The 27,927-nt window shown below is 41.4% G+C and overlaps 1 protein-coding gene across 3 annotated transcripts in view; it reads right to left on the reverse strand.

The window, feature by feature from the left end:
• PAPPA2 (pappalysin 2) overlaps positions 1 to 25,714 on the reverse strand; it is a 366,677-nt gene extending 340,963 nt beyond the window's left edge. The window contains exon 1 of one of the 3 annotated variants that reach the window (XM_077453193.1): positions 25,588 to 25,714. The gene's annotated coding sequence lies outside the window, so the exon portion shown is untranslated. Of the gene's footprint in view, positions 1 to 24,166; positions 24,467 to 25,562 lie in introns of those variants that run through there. The other 2 variants (XM_077453192.1, XM_077453191.1) reach the window with 2 other exon arrangements.
• Between the last annotated feature and the right edge of the window lie 2,213 nt (positions 25,715 to 27,927).

Below are 27,927 nucleotides of genomic sequence, written 5' to 3' on the forward strand. Positions count from 1 at the left end.
GATCAAAGCACACAGACTGAGATAATAGGGAATTCATTTCTTGAGTGGGGCACCCAATAGGCATTGTCAACAAAGTGTTCATACAAGCCTGGGAGATTTTTTCTCCAAATCTTCTAGAAACCTTAAATGAGGGCCTCCTTCATACAGACACACAATTTCACCTCATATCGAATTGAGAAAGTTACCAACCACTTTCATCATAGTTAGATGTCAGAGTGGCAGCAACCTTCACCCTGAGGTCAACAGATCCCCACTTCATGTATACATCCATAGTCAGAATTTGAAAAATCTCCTTGTTAGAGCCAACAAAAAAAAATCTCTGAGAAATCAATTCCGAATCTCATATAAAAAGGCTGCTTTAGATGCAACATGTACTGCTTCATGATTTGTGGACCAGATCATCCCCACCTGGGCACTACCTACCATATAAGGGAATACTATAACTGAGATACTTTCTATATGCAATATATGACTATGTAACCATATGCTTATTAGTTGTACATTGGGGAAAAGCACAAGCCCATTAATGTTTCCAGAAGCACAGGAGTGACATTAGACACTTGAGTCCCACCATTTGCAAAAACCAACCAAAAGGGATAAACCAGTTGCAATACATTTTTTTGCAAGCCTAACACAAGATTTCAAGAGTTTAGATGCATAGTCACTGAATGTGTACCATGTTCAAGTCAAGGTGTTGATTTTTTTGTTCAATTGCTTTTTATATACTCTTTTTTTTTCAGTTTTAGCTCAATATTGTGTCCGCTGAGCTGTTATTCATATTTTAGGTCTTTCCCAAGCCTAGTGGTTGATTGCTCCTGCCTGCTGCTGGACAAATGTTCCACCAATAGTGTGTTAGGATCAGGGCAGCCATCAGAAATTTTGGGGCCCCTTACACAGCTTTAAGCCTAGGCCCCCCGAGGTCTGACCCCCCACATTATGTGTGTTGTGGAGGCTGGAGGGATGGATGGTGCTCGGCGTGGGTGGGGATGCATGCGCTGTGGAAGCTGGAGGGATGGATGGTGCTCGGCGTGGGTGGGTATGTGTGCGTTGTGGAGACTGGAGGGATGGATGGTGCTCGGCGTGGGTGGGGATGCATGCGTTGTGGAGACTGCAGGGATGGAGTAGATGCTGGGTGTGGATGAAGATGATTGAGTTGCATTGTGAAAATGGATGAGGATGACTGTGGATGGGGATGAGAGTTACATAGTGAAGAGGCGGGCAGTGGGCTCTCCAAAATGTAGCTCATTTGCACCCAGAGTCATCCATTTTCACAATGCAAATCAATTATAGGGAGCTAGTCAGACTAAGACCCCTTTCACACTGCGGGTGTTTTTCAGACGTTATATTGCTAAAAATAGCGCCTGGAAAAAAGCAGCTCCATTCAATCCAGTATGAAAGACCGAGCGGTGCGCTGGCAGGACGTCAGAAAAACTTCTGCCAGCAGCTTCTTTGGAGCGGTGAACTCACCGCTCCCCTACTGCTGCTCCCCATTGAATTCAATGGGCTAGCGCTATGATACCGCTGGCAAAACGCTGCTCCGGTGGCATTTTGCGGGGATTTAGCCCCTTTTCAGCTGCTAGCGGGGTGTTAAAACCGCCCGCTAGTGGCCAAATAACCACCCGCTAGTGGCTAAAAGTAGCGCCACCTTATCGCTGATGATGGTGTCGGCACAGTGCCACAACAATGTAGAGGCAGCACAGAGGGCACAGTCAGCAGGACACATTAAATATTTGACTTATCCTCCATGCTGCACTCTGCGATCTGTTATTGATGTCTCTGTCCATGTCCCCTGATGAGCTTGCCACTCCCCCTGGCCTTGTCTTGCCCAATCACAGTCCGAGTAAATCAGTGCAGATTAGCCGTGGGGAATGTCAGTGCAATCTCTGCATGCTTTCTCCCCCTCCTCTCTCCAATAGCCAGCCGATAAGCGGGGGCATGGGGGTTGGTGCTGCCGAAGGTGAACCATTCTTATTTCCTCTCTTCCTCAGTTGATATTTCCCCTCTCTCCTCCTCTCATGTTTCCTCTCTCTCCTCCTTAGCACATAAGCAGAGCAGGGGGGTGCTGGCGACAATTCATGTTTCCTCTCTCTCCTCCCCAGCGGATAAGCGGAGGGGGGAGCTGGCGCTTCATGTTTCCTGCACAGTGCTTGTGCTGATCCTGCCTAGCTATGCTCTCCCCCTTGTAAACTGACCATGGTTTATCATGACTACTGAGCCCTGACACCGTGGTCAGTTTATGTGCCTCTGTCATCTGCAGCCCTGCTCTGTCCTTCTCTATTCTCCTCACCCCACTCCCTTCTTGCCTGTCTTCTCCCAACAGTGCCCGCCCCTTCCCCGCCTGTTGCTTTAAAAACTATAATCTATTCATACCATCCCCTCTGTTATATAACAATATGTGTCCCAGTGTCTGATCTATATATAAAAAAATGAAGATTATACCTTATAACAGAGCGTCTCCAAGCGCTCAAGTAACTCCTCTACTCTCTCTACTCCCCAGCTGATATTAGTGGAACTTCTTGGCCCCTCCCACTATAGCTGTCAGCTGGGGAGAGGAGAGAGCCAAGGAGTCACGTGAATGCCAAGTGACGCTTTGATATAAGGTAATCAGCATTTTTTTATATATAGATCAGACACTGGGACACATATTGTTATAACAGAGAGCATGAATAGATTATAGCGACCACTTTAAGCTGGTCTCGGACAGTTCAGCAGGGACCAGCCGAGATTCGATCCATGTATGGGCAGGCTGGTTCTACTGAAGTCGATCCATTGATCGGCTTCAGTATAACCAGCCTATCATATTTTTTTCATGTGATCACTGTCAGCAGCTATAGCAGCTGGTAGTGATCATCGTGTTCTGCCAGGCAGCAGTGTTAATTTTGACATCAACTTTCGATTTTGTTTTAGTTATAGTCTTTTGACTAAAATGACATTTTAGTTTTATTCATATTTTAGTCATCAGAATTGTTTTAGTTTTAGTCATATTTTCGTTGACTAAAATATCCAGTACATTTTGGTCTACTAAAAACTCCAGTACATTTTAGTCATCTACTGTATAATTGAATGGGTTTATTTAGATTTGAATGCATTATTTAAGCATTTCTTTAGAATTGCCAATTTGCCAAACTCCTTATATACCCCTGGAGTAAAAATCAAATAACATGTTATTATTTCTGGTATTAAGGTTTAAACGAACTACAGACACAGATTAAGCCATTGTGATATAGAACGTCTTTATAGATAAAACCAAGTTTCATAAACAAACAAATACTGTATATTGCTTTTTGACAAGCAGAAATACAACTTGAACATTAAGAAACAAAACAAAAAACTGTAAGCTCTATTGGCTGTAATACCATTGCACATATTACCTGAATATACTACCAACATTAAATATTAAGAAAAAAAAAGAAGCCACAAAGGTCAAACTGCTGAAGATACAGAAAATTCTGCAAACTGTAAATGAGATGCTAGCTGTATTGTGTTAAGAAGTACAAAGAGTTAACTTTTACTAGAGGAAATATATCACCTGTGACATAATTACATATATGTATGCTGTTAAAACCTATATGGTCTGGGCATTCGACTACCTAGCGTGAGCAGGAGTGGAGTGTCACGCCGGCCGGTGTGAAATAAAAAGTCTGTTTTCCTAAGAAGTCTGTGTCCAGTGTGGTTGCTCCTGGTTTTCCCAATAGGGGGATTTCTCCCGCTACAGTACACTATTTTAGTCTTTTGACTAAAATGCCATTTTAGTTTTGGTCATCTTTTAGTCATCTCAGTTGTTTTAGTATTATTTAGTCAACTAAAATAGTATTAAGTCTATGAAAGTATTTTAGTCAACGAAATTCACACTGCTGGGCAGAAGAGGGTGGGAGCCCGCGGGGAGCGGGAAAACAAAAGCCCTGCAGGCGGGATTCCTCCATCAGCACTGACTGTGTTGATAAGTGAATCGAGTGATATCCTTCCACGGGTGTAAGGAAGGGTAAGGGCACATGTATGTCAGGAAAGTAATTTTTAACCAAAAATCACAGGATTAAAATTCTTCATTGCCCTTATGGTCTCTACATTAACTTTGTATGGCCATCAGTGGGAAACACTGTGATCTATAAAACATGCTGTAGGTCTAGGTCTAATATGCTTTGGTCAGACAGAAAAGTCGGCATTATTCATGGAAAAACACTACACTCATAGTAGGTTTGCATGAATTCTTTTCACACCAGTGATATATATTTATGTGTTCACTAAAAAGTAATTGAAGTATACAGTACGTATAGTGAAAGTGTTTTTGATAGAGTAGGAAAGGTTTTGTCCCTCTGTCAAGTACCTTTTGCTGTCTGTAATGTTTCCAGAATAGAGCTTCATTAGATGTATTGTTATTTCTATTGTTTTTGCTTTGGGCTCCATCTAGTGGCCAAGCAACACTGCTTCACATCCATCCATAGACTGTTTTAGCAGTATTTTGGTAACTGTAAGGCTTCCATCCTCCCATCATCCCCTCATTCTTAGGGGGAGAAAACAGGTGGATTCTGGGAAACCCATACTCCATTTTGGGGAGCATATGTGGAGACTATTGCTCAGTAACAGCATTACTGGTGAGAACCTGGACTCTTGTTTACCCACATATTGTATCAGTTCAGATAATGTTTATTGTATGCATTTCTGTTGTTTGCCCCAGTTTCACCTCACCTTGTGCTTCTTAAAATTGTTCCAAGACTTACACACACAATCTGTCTTTTTGAAGGGTAGAACGGTTTAGCTGCCTGTCAGACTGGACATAGGTTACAGGGCAATGTGTAAGGAGGACAGACAGCGGAAACCCAGTAAGATATACTGATTACTGGAAGGTCTGCCCCTCTCTCAGCAAAATCACTTGCATATGGCACTACAGGGTTGTCTACACAGTCAAGTGACTCCACCAAGGCAGCACAGAGTTGGGCATCTTCTTGCAGAACAAAGTCCTATGTCTTTGATTCCTGTAAACTCACATCCACAAGTAAAGTACTAGTCATTGCCCATGCCAAAGCTTGAGCAGCTTTTGCAGAGCAAGAAATGTATATGATGAAAAATAAATCAAGATTAGTGTCATTGTCCAGGGTCAGGCTCGGAGGCCAATAGCTACAACAGTGGAAAGGCTTATGCGGAAACTAGCAGGACAAACACATGAGCAGGTACCCCTGGCAGATGACACTGGTTCAACTGGAGATGGACATTGCTGCATGATAGAACCAGGTCATGGGCCCCAGAATTACCCCTCCAGGAGATGTGCAAGCCATGGTGCGGTAGCAGATGTAGCAGGTAGGGATCAAACAGAAGTGTAGTCGGTAAACAAGCCGAAGGTTGGTAACAAGTGGTTGCAGGTTAGGCTCAAGCAGAAGCAAAGTTAAGGAACAAGCCAAAAGTTGGTAAAGAGTGATAGTGAAAATTCAGGTGGCAACATGAGCACAAGGAACGATATATGGGCTGGACAAGAGCACAATAATCTGGCAAATAGGAAGTGCAAAGGCATGCCTTAAATAGGAAGTTGATGGGAGGAGCAAGGAGTTCAAGGTTTACCTTGATAGCATAAAGGTAAATAAAAAACCTGAAAAAAAAAGTGTAAAAAAAAAAAAAAGTGCCCATGTCCCCTATGCTCACGTGCAAGTGCGAACACGCACGTAGGTCCCGCACACATATGTAAATGGTGATTATAGAGCCGGAGTTCACATTTAACTGGAAACTGGAAACCTATTAAGTAACCATGCTCAAGGTGCTCTGCAAGTTTAAAATCCAGTGTCTCACATCAATGTAAGGGTTCAGGCTGTCTTGTGCTTAATCCAGAAAGAAAATCTAGACCTCTATGACTAAGCTCTGGTGGGCGGACCTAAATGCATCAGAAGGACATGGCTTAGGCGGAGTTCAAGGCTGAGGCCATTCACATTCCTCCCCACCCGTTGAGCAAGTAGTGTGCAGTGTCTCGCATCCCTGTAAAGGCTTTTAAAGAGGAAGTAAACTTCTATATTTAACCCCTTAAGGACCGCCTCACGCCGATGTACGTCGGCAGAATGTCACAGCTGGGCACAAGCACGTACCTGTACGTTGCCTTTTAAGTGCCCAGCCGTGGGTCGGGAGCGCGCCGGCGGCACGCTCCCGACCTGGTCCTGTGCTCTGTGACCGTGGCCGCGGGACCAGTGGACCCAATCGCCGCTGGTGTCCCGCGATCGAGTCATAGAGCTGAAGAATGAGGAGAGGTCTGTGTAAACAAACCTCTCTGTGTGGCTGTCACTGATCATCTGTTCCCTTTTATAGGGAAGGACGATCAGTGACGTCACATGCCAGGCCACACCCCCACAATAAAAAAAACACATAACGTCATACATAAAACCTACACTGCCCCCTAGTGGTTAACTCCTTCACTGCCAGTGTAATTTACACAGGAATCAGTGCATTTAAATAGCATTGATTGCTGTATAAATGACAATGGTTCCAAAAATGTGTCAAGAATGTCCGATGTGTCTGCCATAATGTCACAGTCACAATAAAAATCGCTGATCGCTGCCATTCCTAGTAAAAAAAATATTAATAAAAATGCTATAAAACTATCCCCTATTTTGTAAACGCTATAACTTTTGCGCAAACCAATCAATAATCGCTAATTGCTTTTTTTTTTACCAACAATATGTAGAAGAATACGTATCGGCCTAAACTAAAAATGTTTTTTTATATATATTTTTTGGGGATATTTATTATAGCAAAAAGTAAAAAATATTGAATTTTTTTCAAAATTGTCGCTCTATTTTTGTTTATAGCGTAAAAAATAAAAACCGCAGAGGTGACCAAATAGCACCAAAAGAAAGCTCTATTTGTGGGAAAAAAAGGATGCCAATTTTGTTTGGGAGCCACGTCGCACGACGCACGACCGCGCAATTGTCAGTTAAAGCATATATTTTTACATATATGTTAAAATTTGCCAAATTTAAAGTGGTTAAATGTAATTTGTTTTTTTCTTTTTTACATAATTTATATAGCAAGTGTGCAAATATATATATATATATATTACAGATTATCTTTGAAGGCATGGCTACAGTCTCAAATTCCCAACAATCTACAAAAGTCATGATCCTCACTGTGCATGCAAAAAAAATTGTGCTGGGAAAATGACTATATTGCAACTGGAAAACTTATCCCTAGGAATGCTTGACCAATTGTTTGAGCAAGATTGCCTACTGACAGACTTCTACACACAGTTTGGCTTATTGAAGGACTGGAGGGTTTAGCTATACAGTCCACATGGTAAGGTGTGGGGAGGACAGAACATTCTCTGTGTGTCCCCACTGGGGAAATTCACCCTTTCAGCTTGTCCTGTGACCATTGTCCGAAGGACAGAAAACTGACTCCAGAACAAATTCATACTTTACATGTTTGTTTAAATGCAACTAGTGAATTTGTCCTGGAGTCAGCTTCCTGACTTCCTGTACATAGCAGCCCTTAGAGAGGGAGGTCAGCATTAGAAGCCAATCAGATTTAGCTGCAATGCACATGTGTTAATAGGACATGCAGGAACAGTGGCGGTCCGTCGATTAGGGGGCACGGGCCATGCGTCCGGCCCTCTGATCTGCATACAGGGCGCCGGACCATGGATTCCAATGGGGGGGGCGTATTTTTTTGAAGCATGTGATTAGAGCCAGAGGATCTTCTGCCGCCCCCCGACCAATGGAGCACCAGCCATCACTGTGCAGAAGGTAAGATCATGCTGCTGCTACTTTATGTCCAACCAGCAGACTGGAGGTTGACTGAGCTGGGCTGTTGCTGTAGCGGAGATCAGGGACCTATCTGTATCTTGATGTATATACACTCACCGGCCACTTCATTAGGTATACCCGTTCAATTGCTTGGTAACACAAATTGCTAATTAGCCAATCATTTGGTGGCAACTCAGTTCATTTAGGCATCTAGACGTGGTGAAGACGGCTTGCTAAAGTTCATACCGAGCATCAGAATGAATTTAAGTGACTTTGAACGTGGCATGGTTGTTGGTGCTGGAACGGCTGGTCTGAGTTTTTCAAAACTACTGATCTCTTGGGATTTTCACACACAACCATTTCTAGGGTTTACAGAGAATAAGAGAAAATATCCAGTGAGCAACTGTTGTGTGGAGGAAAATGCTTTGTTGATGTCAGAGGTCAGAGGAGAATGGGGAGACTATTTCAAGATGACAGAAATACAACAGTAACCCAAATAATCATTTGTTACAACAAAGGTTTGCAAAACGCACAACACATCGAACCTTGAAGCAGATGGGCTACAGCAGCAGAAGACCACACCAGGTGCCACTCCTGTCAGCTAAGAACAGGAAACTGAGGCTACAAATCCCACAGGCTCACCAAAACGGGACAATTTAAGATTGTAATAACGTTGCCTGGCCTGATGAGTCTCGATTTCAGCTGTGACATTCAGATGGTAGGGTCAGAATTTGGTGTATACAACATGAAAAGCATGGATCCATCCTGCCTTGTATCAATGGTTCAGGCTGGTGGTGTAATGGTGTGGGGGGGGGGGGGATTTTTTTGGCACACTTTGAGCCCCTTAGTACCAATTGAGAATCATTTAAACGCCACAGCCTACCCGAGTATTGTTGCTGACCATGTCCCTCCCTTTATGACTACAGTGTCCCCATCTTCTGATGGCTCCTTCCAGCAGGATAATGCTCCATGTCACAAGGCTCAAATCATCTCACCACTGGTTTCTCGAAGATGACAATGAGGTCACTGTACTCCAATGGCCTCCACAGTCACCAAATCTCGGTCCAATAGAGCACCTTTGGGAACGGGCAACTCACATCTTGGATATGCAGCCGACAAATCTGCAGCAATTGTGTGATTCCATCATGTCAATATGGACCAAAATCTCTGAGGCATGTTTCCAACACCTTGTTGAATCTATGCCATGAAGAATTAAGGCAGTTCTGAAGACAAAAGGGGTCCAACCGTGTACTAGCAAGGTGTACCTAATAAAGTGGTTAGTGAGTGCATTTCTACTATGTATTTTGCTGCTTGCCTGAATTCACATTTATGCAGAGTGACATCTCTTTACTAAGCTTATAATTCTTGCTTCAAATCAGCGGAGAAGTAATTGGGAAATGCTGTGATCTCAGCAGACATGCAGTGCTTTTTGGGAGAGAAATTGCAGGCATGAAAAGCTCTTGTGTGGTCCTAGCCTAAAGGCAACATCACATGAGAGTTTTTTTGTGCCTGCGATTTTTTTTTATTCTGTTAAAGAATATCATACATTTTCCATTCAAAGCTAATCTCTGTATTATGACACTGGTGTCATAAAAAATCTATGGAAATTGTGCTAAACACGTCACATATTCAGTAATGTTTTGGAATAAGTATAGAGTTTTAATCTTGAAGTCACTGTCAGCATGGTGTTTCCCACACCAAGCTTTAAAGCAGAACTTGTAATGTCAAGATAAAAATAAGAGATACAATAGCATAAAACAGCTTTTGCCGCATTATTCAGCTTCCATGCAGAGATTTCCTTTGCAGTACTTTTTCTACCCCTAGATGTCCTCAGTCTGATGGCCAGCATCAATCATCTGACTTCCTCTGACCCAGGTCATCATGGACCTGCCACAGTCTTTAACTGGACAGTACAGGGAGAAGCAGGGAGGTGAGCACATCTGTCACTTTGCTTTCTCTTCTTATGAACATGCTTTTTTTCATCACATGAACTGATTGGTTGCTTCCTCCTTCCACACTCCATCTCTGCTATATAGGGACTGCAAGAGGCCTATACAAGGTCAAAGATTGGTACTTGTGCTGTTTGCATTGAAAAATAAATTTAAAAGTTTAATAATGATTACAGAGCTGCATTCTTTTGTATCTTATATGGTATGTCTGTCTAAAGTTTAGCTTGGCGCTCACACACAGTCCCACCTCCTCGACAGAACACTAGTCCAATGCCGGGACATGTGACGTCTATCCTAAGAGCTGGTCCAAGAAGCGGAACTGTGTGTGACTGCGAGTGCTGAGTACATAGGAAATCCTGGCTTAGTGTAATGAGACGGCGCTCGCCCCCCTCCCCTCCGAGGCAGCCAGGTAACATATCGTCCTATAACACACACATGTGATTTACCCCCTATTTTCAGGGGGAAAAGTGCGTGTTATACGCCGATTAATATGGTATTTGATCCCCAAGCAAAACACAACTTAGTATTTGGTGGAGAAACCTTTGTTGCCAGGTACAGAGGTAAGACGTTTCTTGTAGTTGATAACATTTGCGCACATCTCAGGAGGGATTTTGGCCCACGTTTCTTTACAGATCTTCTCTAAATCCTAAAGGTTTCTTGGCTGTGTCTTGGCAACACGAAGTTTCAGCTCCCTCCATAAATTTTCTATAGGATTAGGGTCTGGAGACTGACTAGGCCAATCCATGACCTTAATGTGCTTCTTCTTGAGCCTCTCCTTTGTTGCCTTGGTGGTATGTTATGGGTCAGTATAATCTCTCTAATGTCCAGGATGCCTCAGTGTTTTGCTAATAGGAAGATAGACACCTTCTTGTCAGCTCAGTTGAAAACCTAATCAATTCCCTTTTTACCTAGCTGTTTTTTAACTTACCGTAGATTTTTTTTTCAGTTACTTAATTTGTGAGTTCCTGTTACTTCCCTACTTTAGCTGGTCTCTACATAGCATAACATACAGAGGCTTTACCCTGCCTCTGTTGCACAAATGCAAGCTTGCCTGGAATGTGTCCTTTAGACACTGGGCTCTGATTTTTCAGGTCTAGAGCTGTGACACAGCCTCGGGTTTGACCTTAAAAAAGTGAGCCTGCAATCTCCCACAGCCACTAGCTAGTTTAGAGGGAATTCCTACAGTAGTAACCAGTGGCTTGTGTATGAATTAAAGATGCTAAGGGAACAGTGCTAGTCATTCACAAAAACACAAGCTGACAACAGCACATGCTGACAGCTAATACATCTGTCAAAGATAAACTAGTGTAATAGCTGGCGACATGCTATTATCGGCTTGTGCCTTTTTGAATGATTGTTATTCACACAATACATGCCACCAGCTACTACTGTAGTAATCAGCTCTGAACTAGACTGTGGCTGCAGGAGATTGTGGACTTGGCCACAGATCTTGACTAAAAATCAGCATTAAGTACTCTTAAACTTCAGGTCTTGGCTTATCCATTCCTTTTCAATAGCCTTTGGCATCACTCTTCATTGTAAAAACCTTTGTTCAAGTGCAACTTATACCCCCCGCAGCACCCTGTGCTTCCTTGGAATCTCAACCTGGTTCTCTCTACCCTGCAGAAACCACCCTTTGAACTTATTAGGGATACCCCCTGAAGAATCGCTTATTCAAAGTAGGTCTCTATCATGTCTTCAAGATGTGTTTCTAAACTGGCTGCCCTTTCAGGTAAAGAGCCTTTTCTTATACAGTACTTCACAATGACAAGATTATTTTACACCCATCCTTTCTCCCAAAAGCATTCTCAGCATTCCACCTCAGTGAGGAAATAGTCCTTCAATTCTTATGCCCTGCTCCTAAGCATGAAAAAATAAATCCCTCTACATAGCCTGGAAGTAGTTATGAAGAGTTATGAGTGTACCCCAAGGCTACTGCTCCAGCCAGACAGCTAGATTCCCTGCTTGTTCTGCTCTTGAAAGGGACAGCCTACTTCAAATTCCACCATTGCATGATGGATAAGAAGCCTGATTACAAGAGCTTACATTCTCAAAGAGAAATCTTCTGCTGAGCAGATAATATGTGAATTACCACAATTCTAGTGGTTTTGGGGTAGCTAAAAAGCATTAAACTTGGTGTTATAGGTGTGTGTATACCGGTGATATCTGAGATAAGTAAAGAAACTTCCTTCCTGAACTCCTAGAGAATGTCACACCCCCATAAGATGTGGCGTAGCTTTCCCTACTTGGTGACAATTCCTTCAACATAGGGGGAAGGATTCTGGCTTAAATTAATGTAGTCTCAATGGAGAAAAACTGTGGAGAGTTGGGAAAAGGGAGAGATCTAAAACAATATATTAGTTAAGGCAATATCTGCATTTTGTAGGATGTAATTCTCCCTATCCAAGAAATTTGGGTTTTACCTATTTGAGTCATTTCAACATGGTCAAGAAGCTTAGGAAAATTTAGTACAAATGAGTACAAATTAGATATCGGGGAGGTTAACTGTATGCCCAGATATGTGTCAGATGGATTGTCACAGTTGCAAAGAAATATAGATTTTAGAAGACTACATTAGAGGGGGGTGCCCTCAGGGAGAGTCTAAAGCCCCATACACACTATCATATTTTCTGCTGATTTATGAAAACCATGTAGTGCACGGGCCTGCCTGATTGCATACACATTGAAACTCCTAAGGTTTGACCTCATATTATATGGTTTTGGGAAAGCTGAAGACAAAAATCAGCAGAAAATCGGATAGTGTGTATGAGGCTTAACACTTAGATGTGTTTACCTTGCAGTAGAAGATTTTGCCAAACCATGACATTTCTCATGTCGGGATCCGATAGTTTCACTATAATATCGTCACTTCTGCCTCTTCTAATTCTCAGTATGGAGATGTGGGATCTAATATTCTCTGCCAAGGGCTCAATGATCAGGGAAACAATTATTGGAGAAAGGGGGCATTCCTAGTGAGTGCCATTCGTCAGTTGAAATTTGGTGGGCAGCATTCCTGAGGTAAATACTTGAGCTGTAGAATAAGTGTAAAGGAACATAATTGCCAATTGGATAAATCCTGCTAGCCCAAATTTCGACAAGGTCTGGGAAAGGTATTCAAGGTGTACTGTACCCTGTTGAAAGCCTTTTCGGCATCTAGGGCTAAACTAAAAATATGTGAGTTTTTTTCGTTAATTCCTCAAATCTGATCAGGTCAATCATTCTCCTGGTCCTATCAGGTGCCTGAATGCCTTTAACAAAACCAACTTGCTCTAACCCTAATGTAAGTGGAGTAACCCCCATCATTCGATTGGCAAGTATTTTAGCATGGATCTTGAAATCAGTAGATATAGGCTGAAAGTTCTGTGGAATAGTACGGTCTTTCCTTGATTTCAAAGGAGTCACTATTATGGCTTGGAGAATCTCTATGGGAAAGAACCCAAAGCTGCTGTATCATTAAAAAATTTTGTTAGGTGTAAAGGCTTTATAGTATTAGGCTGAAAAGCCATCAACTCCAGGGGATTTATGTAATGGCAACTCTTTGATTACTGCCAACAATTCCCCAATATTAATCGGTTTATTAAGTTGTTGGAGGGCCTCTGCAGCTATAGTGAGAAGATGTCAAGGTTTAAGAAAGTCCACTATATCTGCCTCAGATGGTTGGTAAGTATCAGAAACTTTATTAAGATTGTAAAGGGATTCTTGGTATTCCCTAAACGCATTTGCTATGTCCTGCAGTTTGTAAAAAAGTAGAGTTTTTCTTGTAGTGTTTAAGGTTAGTTCTCACTTGACGCTGTTTTAATTGCATTGCTAAGACTTTGCTGCTTTATTGCTTTCAGAGTAATGAGATAGCTTCAAGCGTTTAAGATATTTGTCATAGTTCGATTTTAAAGCCTGCCGCAGGTCATTTCTACAACCAGTAAGACGTGGCAGAAGAGCGGCTTAAACAGAGTGGGCTTTCTTGTGATGGGCTTCCAATTCAGCTATCTCATTATGTAGTTGCGATATGCTATGCAGCTTTTGTTTCATTTCCAGAGAGGCCAATTGTATTAACATACCCCTCATAAATGCCTTATGGGCACACCATACCATAGTGGAGGAACTATTTCCATCGTTGGTAAGAATAAAACATGGTCTATGTTTAGGATGAGACAGAAGAAATATGTTATTATGCCACAATGCAGTATTGGAACCTTTGTGTGAGTCTTTGATATCTAAGATTATTGTAGAATGGTCAGACCATGTGATATTGTGGATGTACACTTTAGACACACACCGTAATATATATTTATCCATGGGAAAGGAATCAATTGTAGAATAGTTATTATGCACAGCAGATTAATGGGTAAAGTCCTTCTCTGTGGTATGAAGGCAGCGCCAGGGATCATAAAGTTCCTCCTTAAAGCAAAGTGGACCTAAATCTTGCTGCCTCCGCATAGCACTAGGAGTCCATAGATGCATTCAACATCATATTATAATCACCACAAATGATTATATTGCCCTCCTGTATTTGCTTATCTAGTTTTAAAACCTTACGGAAAAATTGCATAGGGTATTTTTGTTGGGAGCATACAGATTCACCAGAATTGATTTAGTATTGTTGAACTCAGCCACTAATATGATATATCTACGTTGGTTGTTCGTCAATACATTTGTCCATTAAGGTAAAAGCAACAGAGTCCTTTATGGCTACTAATACTCTATTATGCTTGGTAGGAGCATTAGCTCATAAAAACCTGGAACTGGTGGATTGAGAGGAGATGGGTAACTGAAGATTAAGTGCACAACTAGATGTACTTTCATAATAGTCAGACACATAAAAACAACAATACACAAAACGGGTTCATAACAGCTACCTTAAAAGATTTGAATAAAGGACTGCCCTGTAAATAATCATAGAGGGTAGAATCATTACAGTCAGCCGCACAATGGGAAGTGTAACTTGTAAAGTATTGTATAATGAAAATGGTGCAAGGCATTTATTATAGAAACTCCGGAGACTAACACTCATAGCATAATTCTCCAGATGTAATGCCGTAACAAGGACATCATCCACAGGTGTTATGTCACTACATAGGGGTTCCTGGCTGGTGGAGGTGTGTTAGGATTGCCAGCCTCAGTGCTTGGTAAAAGGCCCCAATTGCGCAGAAGCTCCAGGCCCTTTTCCAGAAACATCACAGAGGATTCGTTGTTTCTACAATTAGTTTGATTGGAAACACCCACTTAAAATTTATTTTATGGTTGCACAGGATTTTAGTGATTGGAACTAGGTTGTTCCTTGCCATCATAGTAGCCTGCGACAGGTCTCCGCCCCTGAAGTTCAATACATTTTTGATTTTATGCTGTACTTAGATGAAACTTTCCTTTTCTCTTTTTATCTTTAATGAAACTGTGTCTTATTTTCCTGTGGGTACCCCAGATATGTAGGGGGTTGTTTCTAGCATTTAAATGCTGCATACCACTTTGTGCTTGTAGGATCAGCCTGGTATTTCAGGCCTTGGGTGTTTCAGAGATCCTATAGTGACAAAGACCTACCCACTATAACCACTAAACACTATTTGAGTAATTTCTGTATGATGACTGAGAACATCCCCCAGGATCTTGGGCCCTCCTCAGAAGTGTTTTGGAGCTTTCCCCTTTCCAAAGGAGTATAGAGACCAGTGGCCTATGCCACTGACAGGCACTTTTGTTCTAGTCTTAAATCCCAGTTTGACACTGTATTTAGCAACACATCTGGTAGTGGATTTGGCTTCTCCCTTTCCAATCATTAAGCAGTTGTTGAGGCCATTGAGGCCTTAGGTTTGAGGCCTGACTTTAATTCATTTTGCTGTTAACACGTCTGCATGAAGGCATAACCCCACTTCTACAAGTGGGGGACAGTTTGAGAATTTTGATGAATACTTGGGCAGTTTACTTTCTAGGCATTTGAAAACTCCCTGTAGTTCCCTGATTTAACCTTTGAATTGGGCTTCTCCTCTAATTGCCTTTCAGCTTTGAATGTTACTACTCTTAACAGGGTCTCTTGCCAGGCTGTTCCAGGTACTCCATACCCTGAGTTTGTGTGTTCCTATTGTAATAGGAATTCGTCTGGTAGGATGTTACCCCACACAGACACTCCCACCTCGTGTCGGGAGAATTCTTTGTTTTTAGACACTGTTTAGCTGGTTTATGGTACCTGGTGCCCTTCAGCCTTCTACTTCTGTTGAGAGATTTCCCAACATTCAAGGTTGTCCTAAAACATTTCCTACTATCCCCTTGCTTGACAAGGACCTCAGTTCTAAGCTGTTCCAGTCACTATGGACTGACTGCACTGAATCTGAGGTCTATCCTAGCATCCTTGCACTCCTATTGTGAAATATTGATAGGGTCTTCTGTGAAAAAAATAGTTTTTCAGGATTCTTGTAGCTCAAGTCTCTCTGGGCCTGTAAGCTTCGCTTCTCCAGCCTACCTGTTGCCTGATGTTGGTACCTGTGAGTCTCCATTTAGAGCGTAGGCTATATTTGCTCAAGTGGTTTGGTCTCTATTGAGATTAGAAAATAATTTGTAACAGGCATCTCCCCTCCATCAACCTTCAGGGTAGGTGGGGTATCCAAGGAATTCCCTCCTAGCTGGATTTCTACCTTCTCAGGGATCTATCATTTGCAGCCCTACTTCTATAGCTGAAGACTTGACTCAAGGACAAGGCATCCAGGAGGTCTCATTGGACCAGGTAGTTCCTGGCACTACCCCTCAGTCTATGTCACTGAGAGAAATGCCTCCCCCTTCATGATGAGATGGGCTCCTCCATCTGAATCCTCAGGTCAGTCAGTTACTGTTTCGACAGGGGATTCTCCTGAAGGTCAGCTTCTTAACCAAATCTGTAGGACATAACCCTTGTGCACTTGGCACATTACCTTTCAAAGTACCTGGGAGTGCTCTGCACACTTGGTCTAATGACCTTGCCTTTATGTCTGATGACACTGGGGGTGATAGCCATGATTTAGCTTTCTCGCTTGGAGTCCACAGTATGTCTCCTCATTGAAGGATGAAGATTTAGTATTATGGGGCTCCTCATCACCTGCATAGAATTGCCAGACTGGTGTCTTCCAGGTCTGTCAGCAGTAGCTGTAACTGGCACCCCATATAGAGAAGTAGATAGGTTCAGATGATTCAATGGGACCTGTTAACCAGGAAATAGGTCCTTCATTTGTGGCTGGGGTTTAGACTCTTGAAGTGTTTCTATCAGACTACCTACTTACCCTTGCTCCACATCACCACATCACCGCCAGGCTGGTTAGAAGCTTGTTCTGTGTAGCTGACATCCATTTTTACATGCTTTTAACTGATAGTTTTAAAGTAAGCGCATTTATAAGGGGGGAGACGGGTATTGCTAATAAAGGATACTACACTATATTAGACCCCTTGCATTTCTTACATGTCCATGTACAATGAGTGCAACATAAACGGAGGACACAGGAACAGACAGCTGGATCGTATGCAGCAGAGATAGGCTCAAAAGCAGATAGCTTCTGGTAAGCGGCCATTTGTGTGGATACACATAGCGGTGAAAAACTGGTGAAGGTGTAGGATTTCTCTCACGCATATCTACACACATGGGAAGATTATCCCTCTGATGTATGCTGCTATCACATAGAAAGTTGGAAAGGACTCCGTCACTTTTGTGTGCTGGACTGATTATTGCTGGACTGTGATTTATTTATATATTCATGTGTTTGAAAGTTCTTAAAGTATTTATACTGGTTATTAATGATTATTAAGAAAATCATATTGCAATTAACCAAGTCTAACTGCATGGTGGGAACAGGGGACTGGTAGTTCCACCAATAAGCAGTAAAAGCGCTGTTAGTGTTTGACTTGATGCTATTAGGTCAACCACATTGAGTTATATTATAAAGCTTTAATATCACTTTAAGAGATGCCAGCTTCTCCAACGAATGAATCTCATAGGTCAAGTTTATAGGGCAGTTCACCTGGCACATATCAGGCCCCATTATAGCTTATGGGCCCAGCTCCCCCCACCACCAGAATGTACTATTCTGCACTCGCAGCCATTGGCTGTGAGCACTGATCAAATGATGGTTTTCAAGCATAGTCCTTTTACAAAAGCCAGTCGTTAGTCAGGCTTCTGTCGAAAAGACAACTACACACTGACGAAATGTTTAACAGAAACTGGCTGATACCAGCTGATATTCAGCCCCTGTGTCCCTGGGGCCTAACTTGCCCCAGGGACACAGGCAGCAATAAAACACCCTTTTTAGCAGATTAGAGGAAGGCTAGAGCCCCCTATTAGCTTTTTATCAGACCCATTGTAGGCTTTCTCGTATTCCATCCCATTGACAGTATTATCACTAGGGTAGACATTGAAGGTTAATCTCCCTATGGAGACCTCAGACAGCAATACAATTCTGACTAGTTTTAACCTGTTCCCACTCTGTACAAAACTGGAGTTACACCTTAAAGTAGAACAAAAGGCGAAACTTTTTTAATTTGGATAGAGTAAAGGGAGAGTTATAACCAGACAGTGACATCTGTCAGTGACATCTGTGACTTATTGGAGAGATTTTCAATTTTCTGTCCCATAGCCAAAACAGGAAGTGAGAAGAATTCCCTTAAAAGTAAGGGAATCCCTGGTTGTCACTCATGTCCACTTTCTTTTCTGAGGATTTTCGTTCACTCTCAGTGATAAACAGAACAAATAGAGAGGGTGAATCTCCCTTACATGGGCACAGACAGCAACAAAATGTTGACAGATGTTTAAATCGCTCTCCACTCTTTCCAAAACCAAAATAAAGGTTTGCCTTTAGTTATACTTTAAAGTGTCACTAAACTCACACCATAAAAACTACCAGTAAATGGTGTATTATATGCTGTTTATACTCACTCAGTCACTATGATGCCCTGTACACACGACCGGTTTTCCCGTCAGAATAAACTCTGAAGGTTTTTCCGACAGAGTTCCAATGGAATTCTGCTGAAACTGTCTTGCATACACACGATCACACTAAAGTCCGACCGTTAAGAACGCGTTGACGTACAACACGTATGATGGGACTAGAAAAAGGAAGTTCAATAGCCAGTAGCCAATAGCTTCTGTCTCATACTTGCTTCAGAGCATGCATCGTTTTTGGTACGTCGGAACAGCATACAGACAAGCGGTTTTCCCGATAAGAATTGGTTCTGTCCGAAATATTTAGAACATGTCCCATTTATTAGGTCCATCAGAATTTTCGGCGTAAAAAGTCTGATGGGACATACACGCGATCGGAATATACGATGAAAAGCTCCCATCTGACTTTTTCTGTCAGACATTCCGCTCATGTGTACGCATCATTAGATTTGTTTTTTAATTCTGCAAAAAAACCTGGTTGATCCTGCTGCTTTCTATCGCCCCCTGTCTAAGTCCCAAATCCAGCTAGGGGCTTTTCACAGCTGTGTTGGCAGCTCTGCTCAGTTTGCAGTGAGTTTCTATTCTGAGCATTTCCTCTCTATTACATCTGAGCAGCTCATGTGGATATAGAGTCACACATGTGGGCGTATACACAGTGGTAAATGACAGCCTACTCCCTCCCTTCTGCTCCATGTCCGCTTACCAGCTAAACACATTAGGGGTGGGATATTATATGTATACTAATGGAGGCTTCACCTCCCTCTAATTCTAAGACACAAACTGGAGGGATGTGACACAGACTGAGACTGGCAGAAATCCACCAACACCATGCTATTGGCAAAAAATAATAAAGATTTGATTTCAAATATGTACTTGTATGGCAATTTAAAACAGTTTATTGATATTCATTATTTATTTTGATGCTATATTCCAAAGCCTGTTTTTTCTCTCACACAGAAGCATTATCTCTATAAATCAGTCAGGCACTTCTGTATTGCACAGTGCTGTCCTTTTTAGCTTTGTGAGAGGAGATAGCAGAGTAATGATCTCATTGATCTACTTCTGTATTCATGTCCATATGCATTCTGTATAGGGTTTTCAGGGATTGCAGGACCTGGCTGTTCTGTTTAATTTGGGTGTCTGGATCAGGAGAACTGTTATCTGTTTGCTTGGCGTTCAGATCTAAATTAGTAGCCATTCACCATCTATACGAGTTAATGAAGGTGGCTGAAGTATGCAGCTTTGGTAATATTGCAAATATAATGTTAGCTTATTATGTGGCCGATGCAAGGAAACAGTGGATATAAAACACCAATCAGGTGTGTATTTTTTATTTCTAAGGGCTAATATACATGAGATTTTGTTTGTGTCTGAACTTCTTTTCCTTCCTATAAAACACAGCATGAAAAGTAGCTTAAATCAGCTTATTGAAAATCAGAAACATCTGAAAGGCCAATCAAAGCAACCTAAATGTACATCAGAGCATCTCAGAACACCTGAAAGAATATTACAATTGACCCGACTTGAGTCTGAGGTCCATCTACACAAGCTCTAAGCCTGACCTTAGGAGGATTTTGTTGCCTGTTATGAACATTTGATCATACACACAAGTAAGGATGAGCTCAGGCGTGTTCACATGCTCCACGTGCAGAGCCTGCCAGGAAGTCGGCGCAGCGCTGCGCTAATCACAGGCAGTGAGACATTCCCCTGATCTCTGCAGCCACGCATCGGGGCAATGTCTCACTGCCTGTGATTAGCGCAGCGCTGCGCCGACTTCCTGGCGGGCTCTGCACGTGGAGTGTGCGAACACGCCTGAGCTCATCCTTACACACAAGTTCTACATGACTTTCAAATGCAAGCAATTGCTACAGGGGAATTGATCAGTTTTCTATTAAATCATACATTCTGATCATATACATTAGTGGTATAGAAATGTTTTAAACAAAGAATTTCTGATGAGAATGATTTTCCGTGCTTTTGAAAAGTCTGCCTGATATTTGTCAGGTTATCTGCCGACTTGCAATCATTTTAAACCTGAAACAAACGAATTATCTTTAAATGCACTTCATCAAATTGGAAGCAAAGTCCTTAATGCCAACATTATAAATAAATGAGCAAATTATTAGCAAAACAGTTTTTTTCTGTATATACCTGATCTCTTAGTGCCTCGAGGCTCGGTTCACACTGATGCAATGTGGGAAACGCACAGGAATTGCTGCGTTTAGCACTGTGTTCATGTGATCTGTTGCGGTTGTCAATTAAGGCTCGGTTCAAATATGTCTAAGCACAGTTTCAGTGCGATTTTTCAAAGGAGTCCGATGCAGTTTCGTTCAGCGGTTCAGGTGTGAATTTGTTAAGTGTATGACACTTGAAATCGCACCTGAACCAGACCTAAAATAGTACAGGACTCTTTTAAAAAACGCACTGCGGCTGGCCACAGATATATTATTATTATATTATACAGTTTTATATAGCGCCAACAGTTTGCGCAGCGCTTTCCAACATGATGGCAGACATTACAGTTACATTACAATTTGGTACAAGAGGAATCAGAGGGCCCTGCTTGTATTGAACCGGTTCCATAGATCAGTATTTCTCAACTCCAGTCCTCAAGGCACCCCGACAGGTCATGTTTTCAGGCTCTCCATTATTTTGCACAGGTGATTTGATCAGTTTCACTGCCATAGTAATTACAACAGCTGTTTCATCTGAGGAAAATCCTGAAAACATGACCTGTTGGGGCACCTTGGGGACTGGAGTTGAGAAACACTGCCGTAGAAAACTATATCCAATTCACATATATGTGTACCGAGCCTTTAAGTTAATGACACCCCAAAAGCAGGTCACAGAACGCAGTGCGTTGGCTTGAATCGGATCGCATAGGTATGAACACCCATGTGACCTGATTTCAGTGTGGTGAAAATAAAAGGTTCCTGCACCTTTTTTGTGTGAATGCAGTGCAATTTGAGCCATGCAAAATGATGGGCTCAAATCGCACTGCACAGAATCACATGTACTTTGCACAGTAATGCAGTGGGGCTCATCACAGCAGTATAAACCCAGTCTGAAAGGTTATCGTATCAATACATGTAAACCTATCAACGCTTGGGTTGCTATTATAATGCAGTTTCGTTTGATTAAACTGGCAGATGCCGCACTACATAAAGTCTAACTACAGCAAAAACATTCACAACTTTTTTAATTTTGTAACTTTAAAATAGGGCAGAGACCAAAGATCAGAACCAGTACACCAACGGAGGAACAAGCAGCGATAAAAATCGGACAGAGGATCTGACCTTACCTACTCTACTCAACATTTGGCTGGAGTTGCGCTTTAAGGTAACAAAGCACAAGACAACTCTGATAGCAAAATATTCAGGCAGCTTAATGAGCAGTCTAGTTATTCATCAGCTCTGCCTCTATATTCATATTACATGCTTTTTTAGGTTCTTAATTAGTGTATTATTTGCCTCACGCTTTGCTGAACATTTCTCAGCTCTGATCATGAATTGTGGATTTGTGCCCTTGCCCCTGCATGCTTCCTGTACGGCTGTGCTCTTAGAGTGTCACTTATACATTACATTAGTCAGAGCTGTCCTACACTTCCAGCAAGTGCGCCGTCAGCTGTTCCAGGCAGCAGCTTATGTACAGACTCATACATCCTTATATATTGCCTTCTAAATTAAAACTACAATGAAGTAAACCCATAGGTTACTCTGCTGATAGGGAAATTGGCCTTTTCTTCTTTTCTTGTGTCATTTACGCATCTATTTAACCTTTTCTAATACTTTTGTGTATTAGCAATTCTCCTTGTAGTTTGATTTAAGCAGCAAATTAAAAAGCACATCATTTAATAAGACAGAGACAGATGTATAGAATGAACTAATCTACAGCAAGGAGTCCAAAATCATCATTCATTGATGCATCCAAACGGATGGAAACTGAAGTCATATCGGTTATTATGGCTTACTATGTCTCATTGATTTTGCATGTCAACGAGAAATTTAAACCCCCTTATTGACAACTAGTTGAAATCAGTGCATTACATGTGAAATACACGCTGTGTAAATTGACGGCGTCTATATAAGTGTATGTTCTTCCCACAGCACTGTCACTTTAAATAATTTATAGTATGAACCTATTTGGAGTGTTGCTGTTCAACCAGAACCTAAAACGTATGGTTTTTATATTGCAATTTCTATTATTTCAATAGAGAAGGAGCTATATAAGTACATAAATAAATAATTGCCACAAAACACGTAAATAAAATTGTGTTTTCGCATTTGTAAAACATTAGGGGTTATTTACAAAAGGAAAATCCACTTTGCACTACAAGAGCAAAGTGCACTTGAAATTGCACTGAAAGTGCGCTTGGAAGTGCAGTCGTAGATCCGAGGGGGACATGCAAGGAAAATAAAAAACAGCATTATAGCTTGCACATGATTGGATGACAAAATCAGCAGAGCTTCACCTCATTTCAGATCTACCCCTCAGATTTACAGCGACTGCATTTCCAAGTGCACTTTCAGTGCACTTTCAAGTGCACTTGTAGTTTGCACTTGTAGTGCAAAGTGAATTTGCCTTTCGTAAATAACCCCCATAGTCCAGAAAGGAAGGACTAAGCTTGGAAATCAAGATTAATTAGAGGCACAATTTATATCATTAGATTTACTCACTCACTTAATGGCAATCTGAACCCAAGAAACACATGCATTAGAAACGTAGCAGTTCAATAATTAAAAGAGAGTTTTCGTCTATCTGTACTAATTCACACTATATACAGAGCGCTGACCTGTAAAACATTGATGTTACAGGTCAGCGCTGTGTATATAGTGTGAAGTATTATTGGGCTATCCCTTAATATAGGGATTGATATAGGTCTGTTCTACCTGCAGGTTAATCCCAGCGCTGATATTTTTATTTTTTTGTCTATCTGTGCCTGAATTTATATTACACTGTAATACTAAAGTCAATGGGGGTTATTTACTAAAGGAAAATCCACTTTGCACAGAAAGTGCACTTGGAAGTAAAGTCGCTATAGATCCGAAGGGGGACATGCAAGGAAAATAAAAAACAGCATTTTAGCTTGCACATGATTGGATGATAAAATCAGCAGAGCTTCCATTCATTTTAGATCTACCCCTTAGATTTAGGGCGACTGCGCTTCCAAGTGCACTTGTAGTGCAAAGTGGATTTGCCTTTCGTAAATAACCCCCAGCGTGGAAGCAGCCTTTTTTGAATAATTACCTCCAGTGTCCTAGCAGCCTTCTGCTATAGGCTGATACCCCCTGTAAATAACATTTAAGTGATTTCTATATTTTTATTTTTATTTTACTCTAAAATACTGTGATCTTGTTTCACAAACAACAGGTTCACTTTGATGCATTTATTACGATATGACCACAATAAAAATCATTCAATTTAATACGTAAGGTAGAGCATTGAAGATGGAAGGAGGAATCCTAAAATGCTACTGCAGACATCCCTGTTTGCTGTGGTCCTCCATCCCTCTCTTTTCCAAACTAGACTTTGCATGATAACTGCTATAATCACCAGAAAGACAAAACATGCTTTGATCATCCGTCATCACAGGCAGAAGAATATTTTTCACATACCTGGGACAAATGAAATCAGTTGCTTCCATCAGTTGGTTAATAAACTCTAGATACTTTACCAGACAGCTGAGTACCACTGCTCTCAGTATAGGCAGTCTGTCAATGAATGAGCTCTAGTGGTTCTTTTCATCTGGAAAGTGAGTCAACAGCCAGCGCATCTCATCTGGTTGGGTGTATATCTGTTTCAGCATCATGTTGCATACACGTTGCATGTGTCTACTGACCTACCTAGAACTCCTGTTGGATAAAGTAACAGAAGCTCCTTTCCTTTTCTCGTCTCCTTTACGACTACATCTCTGTGTCCCTTTTATCTCAGTTTTTTTCTCACTTGTTCCCCTCTGCCCCCTCTAGGTGCCCCTTTTTCTGTCCCCCCCTTCCTCCTATTCATACTCAGGATCTCCTCTCCTCATTTCGCCCCCCCTTTTTTTTTTTTTCTGTTTCAGGCTCCTCCTTTCTCGCTATGCAACCCCCTCTTCTCGGCAGCAGGTCCCTATTCAGGTGTTTTTTTTTTTTTTACATATCAGGATGAGCTAATCCCTTCTCTTTCCTTAAAAATAAATAAATAACTCGCTATTTACTACGCTTACTCACGACTTGTTTTGATGAGTGCTGTTCAGATCTCCGGGAACATTACTGCTTTCACACCTGCTTGCCTTGGAAAACGACAAGTCACAGTTGCAGAGTACAAAAATAAAATCTCCATGCCCCTCTTCAGACCCCCATGCTAAGCTCTGATTTACGTTTGCACATACTGTACTACTTTATTCATTCTCCAGGAGAAGAAAAAAAAAAAAAAGCAAGGGAGAGAGAGAGGGGAAAAAAGATACTGGAAAGACAGGCACATGGAGGTGTTGCTAAAACAAACAGAGAAGAAAAAGTAAAATCAAGCAGAATTATGCAATTGATGGAAATAAAGGATAAACATAATGGTCTCTACATCTATGAAATAATATTCAAAGCTTTGTGGCTGTCTCTGCTTACAAAGGTAGCACTGCAAATTAATTGTTAATTGATTTGCACTTTTTGAAGGTATGCAACACATGTTGGTGCGCAAGAGCTTGCAATCAGATATGCCTTCACAAGAGGGTAATGTAACTGATGCAAGGTTTGTCAGGGGCGCCTAAGCACTTGTTCTTTAATACTTACAGAGCAAATTGACATGACAAGTAAATATATATATAAAAAAAAAAAAAAAATAGGGAGACCGCAGAGAGGATAGAGGTTGGATTAGGGAGATCAGGGATAACACACAATGTAGAGAGAAAACAGAAAGCAAAAAATGCTGGTGAAGTGAGAGATAGGACAGAGATGCAGGGTCACCAGTTCACAGACACAGACAGTCAGCTGAGTGTGGGAGGACAGCACTTCATTCATAAAATCAGCAGCATGCTCTTACCTAGGCTTGCAAGCGCTTATATTACCTAGGTTGGCACGCTGTTATCTGGCTGTGCAGCTTCTCTTGCTGTTGCTACTAATCCATTCATAACAAGTTTGATCGTTTCCACATCAAGATCACGGGCTGTTTAGTCTCTTGTCTCCCTCTCTCTCTCTCCCTCTCTTTCTCTCATACTCTCCACCCCTTTCTCTCTCTCTCTCTTTCATTCCCAAGCTCACCACTCTTCACTTCAAAATTTTGGCAGCTTAAAGTGAACAACAACATAAAAAAAATAAAAAATGTTCAAACATTTCAGTGTTTTCCTCATTTTATAATTTTGTTTTGACATCTCGAACCTGCTCATTGGCGCTCCATATCTCTTTACTATCTCTTTCTGATTGCAATTTCTTTCCCCTCCTTGACTTACTAATTTTATTTTGCGCCTGCTTTATATAAATTGACTGTACGCCTGCGTTATTCATACAGAATGCATTTAAGAAGTATCCTTTCATATTTTTTGTATTTTTACTCATTAACAATTCTCTACTCTCTTTTCTTTTCTAGGAATTTTATTGTGTTTTTTAAATTTCTGAACAACATATTGGGGGTTATTTACTAAAGGAAAATCCACTTTGTACTGAAAGTACACGTGGAAGTAAAGTTACTGTAGGTCTGAGGGGGACATGCGAGGAAAATAAAAAACAGCTTGCACATGATTGGATGATAAAATCAGCAGAGCTTCCACTCATTTTAGATCTACACCTTATGCCGCATACACACGATCAGACTTTGATGGACTTGGTCTTCCCGATGGACTTTCGACGGATTTCCAACAGACTTTCCGGACGAATGGACTTGGCCACACACAAGCACACCAAAGTCCTACGGATTCGAACGTGATGATGTACGACCGGATTAGAATAAGGAAGTTCATAGCCAGTAGCCAATAGCTGCCCTAGCATCGGTTTTCATCTGTTGGACTAGCATTCAGATGGACGGATTTTTCGAGTCTCTCGGAAAGATTTGAAACATGTTTTATTTCTAGGTCTGTCGGACTTTTGGAGGAAAAAAAAGTCAGCTGGAGCCCACACATGATCTTAATATCCAATGGATTCATCCTGTTGGACCAAGTCCGTCGAAAAGTCCGGTCGTGTGTACGCGGCATAAGATTTAGAACGACTGCACTTCCAAGTGCACTTGCAGTGCAAAGTGGATTTGCCTTTAGTAAACAACCCCATTGTATAAGAATAGCATTAAAGTAGATACATCACATTACAAAGACATATTGAATTAAACAGTTTACAAAAAAAAACGTATCACAGTTGTAAAAAAATCGGATATATTGAATTAAAAAGTTTACAAAAAAAAATGCATCCCAGTTCTAAAAAAATCGGAATAATAATTCTTATTAATTTTTTCATTGAAAGAATGTAATAATCAAGAAGTACAACTGTATCTTAAGTTTTATAGTACTATAGTCTGTGTTTAGGATAAGTAGGATAATTGTCTGTAAAATTGTGTGGTGGTTCAATAAGAGCAGTCTGTATTCTCGTTACAAATTTAAAAATAAAATAAAATTAATGATCGACTGGTTCTGTTTTCCTTGCTGGTTAGATTAGCAGTAGACTGGCGCGTAGAGGTACTCAACAAATATTTGCTTAACTTGCGTTTTGATGGGAGATTTTCCAGGTACTGACATCATCAGCCATGACGGCCAAAATGATGCGGTAGTGTTACTTTTCCTGGTGTGCCGCGCTTTAGCCAGAATTTACTTAATGCTTAAACCAGTGCATATAATCACAGGCAGGGATAAGGTGGCATCCAAGGCTAGCCAGCAGCTTCTGTTCATTTCCTTTAAGTTGGCATAGCTGTTATACAGCAGTGCTAAAACCTAGTCTTCTAGTAAGTCATCAGACTCTTACGAGTGTGCCGTTTCTCCCATTATGTCATAACGTAAAGGCTCACTTCAGTCAAACATGAAAATTTTCCATTGAAATTTACTCCGGGGATGCAGCCACCTGCTGAGTGACTACAATTTTCATCCTGACTTTCGTCTTGTACAGCTGGCTGCCCCACTTGCTACATTTTTGTGGCTGCCAGTATCCTTATTTTCTGAATGATCCTAAATGTGAGTCTTTATAAATACAGCCCAATAATGCCAGGTTTTAAGCATTTTGCTTTGCAGTATTGAGCCAGTAAAACCGTGCAGCACAGAATAACTTGACAAATGACTGCAGTTCTGTCCAGCTTGGGCAACAGTATATGTAATATTGAGAAATGGTAAGCAAATTGTCCATATAGTGGGTACATAGAGACTACTGTGCTTCAGTAGGTTTCAACTTTATGCCTTTTTGTATCTTCCACATTTAGGTGGTAGTAGATTGTG

This window comes from Lithobates pipiens, unplaced genomic scaffold (genome assembly GCF_037356315.1).
Source record: "Lithobates pipiens isolate NorthernLeopardFrog02 unplaced genomic scaffold, aLitPip1_a1.2 Scaffold_23, whole genome shotgun sequence".
Classification (NCBI taxonomy): Eukaryota; Metazoa; Chordata; class Amphibia; order Anura; family Ranidae; genus Lithobates; species Lithobates pipiens.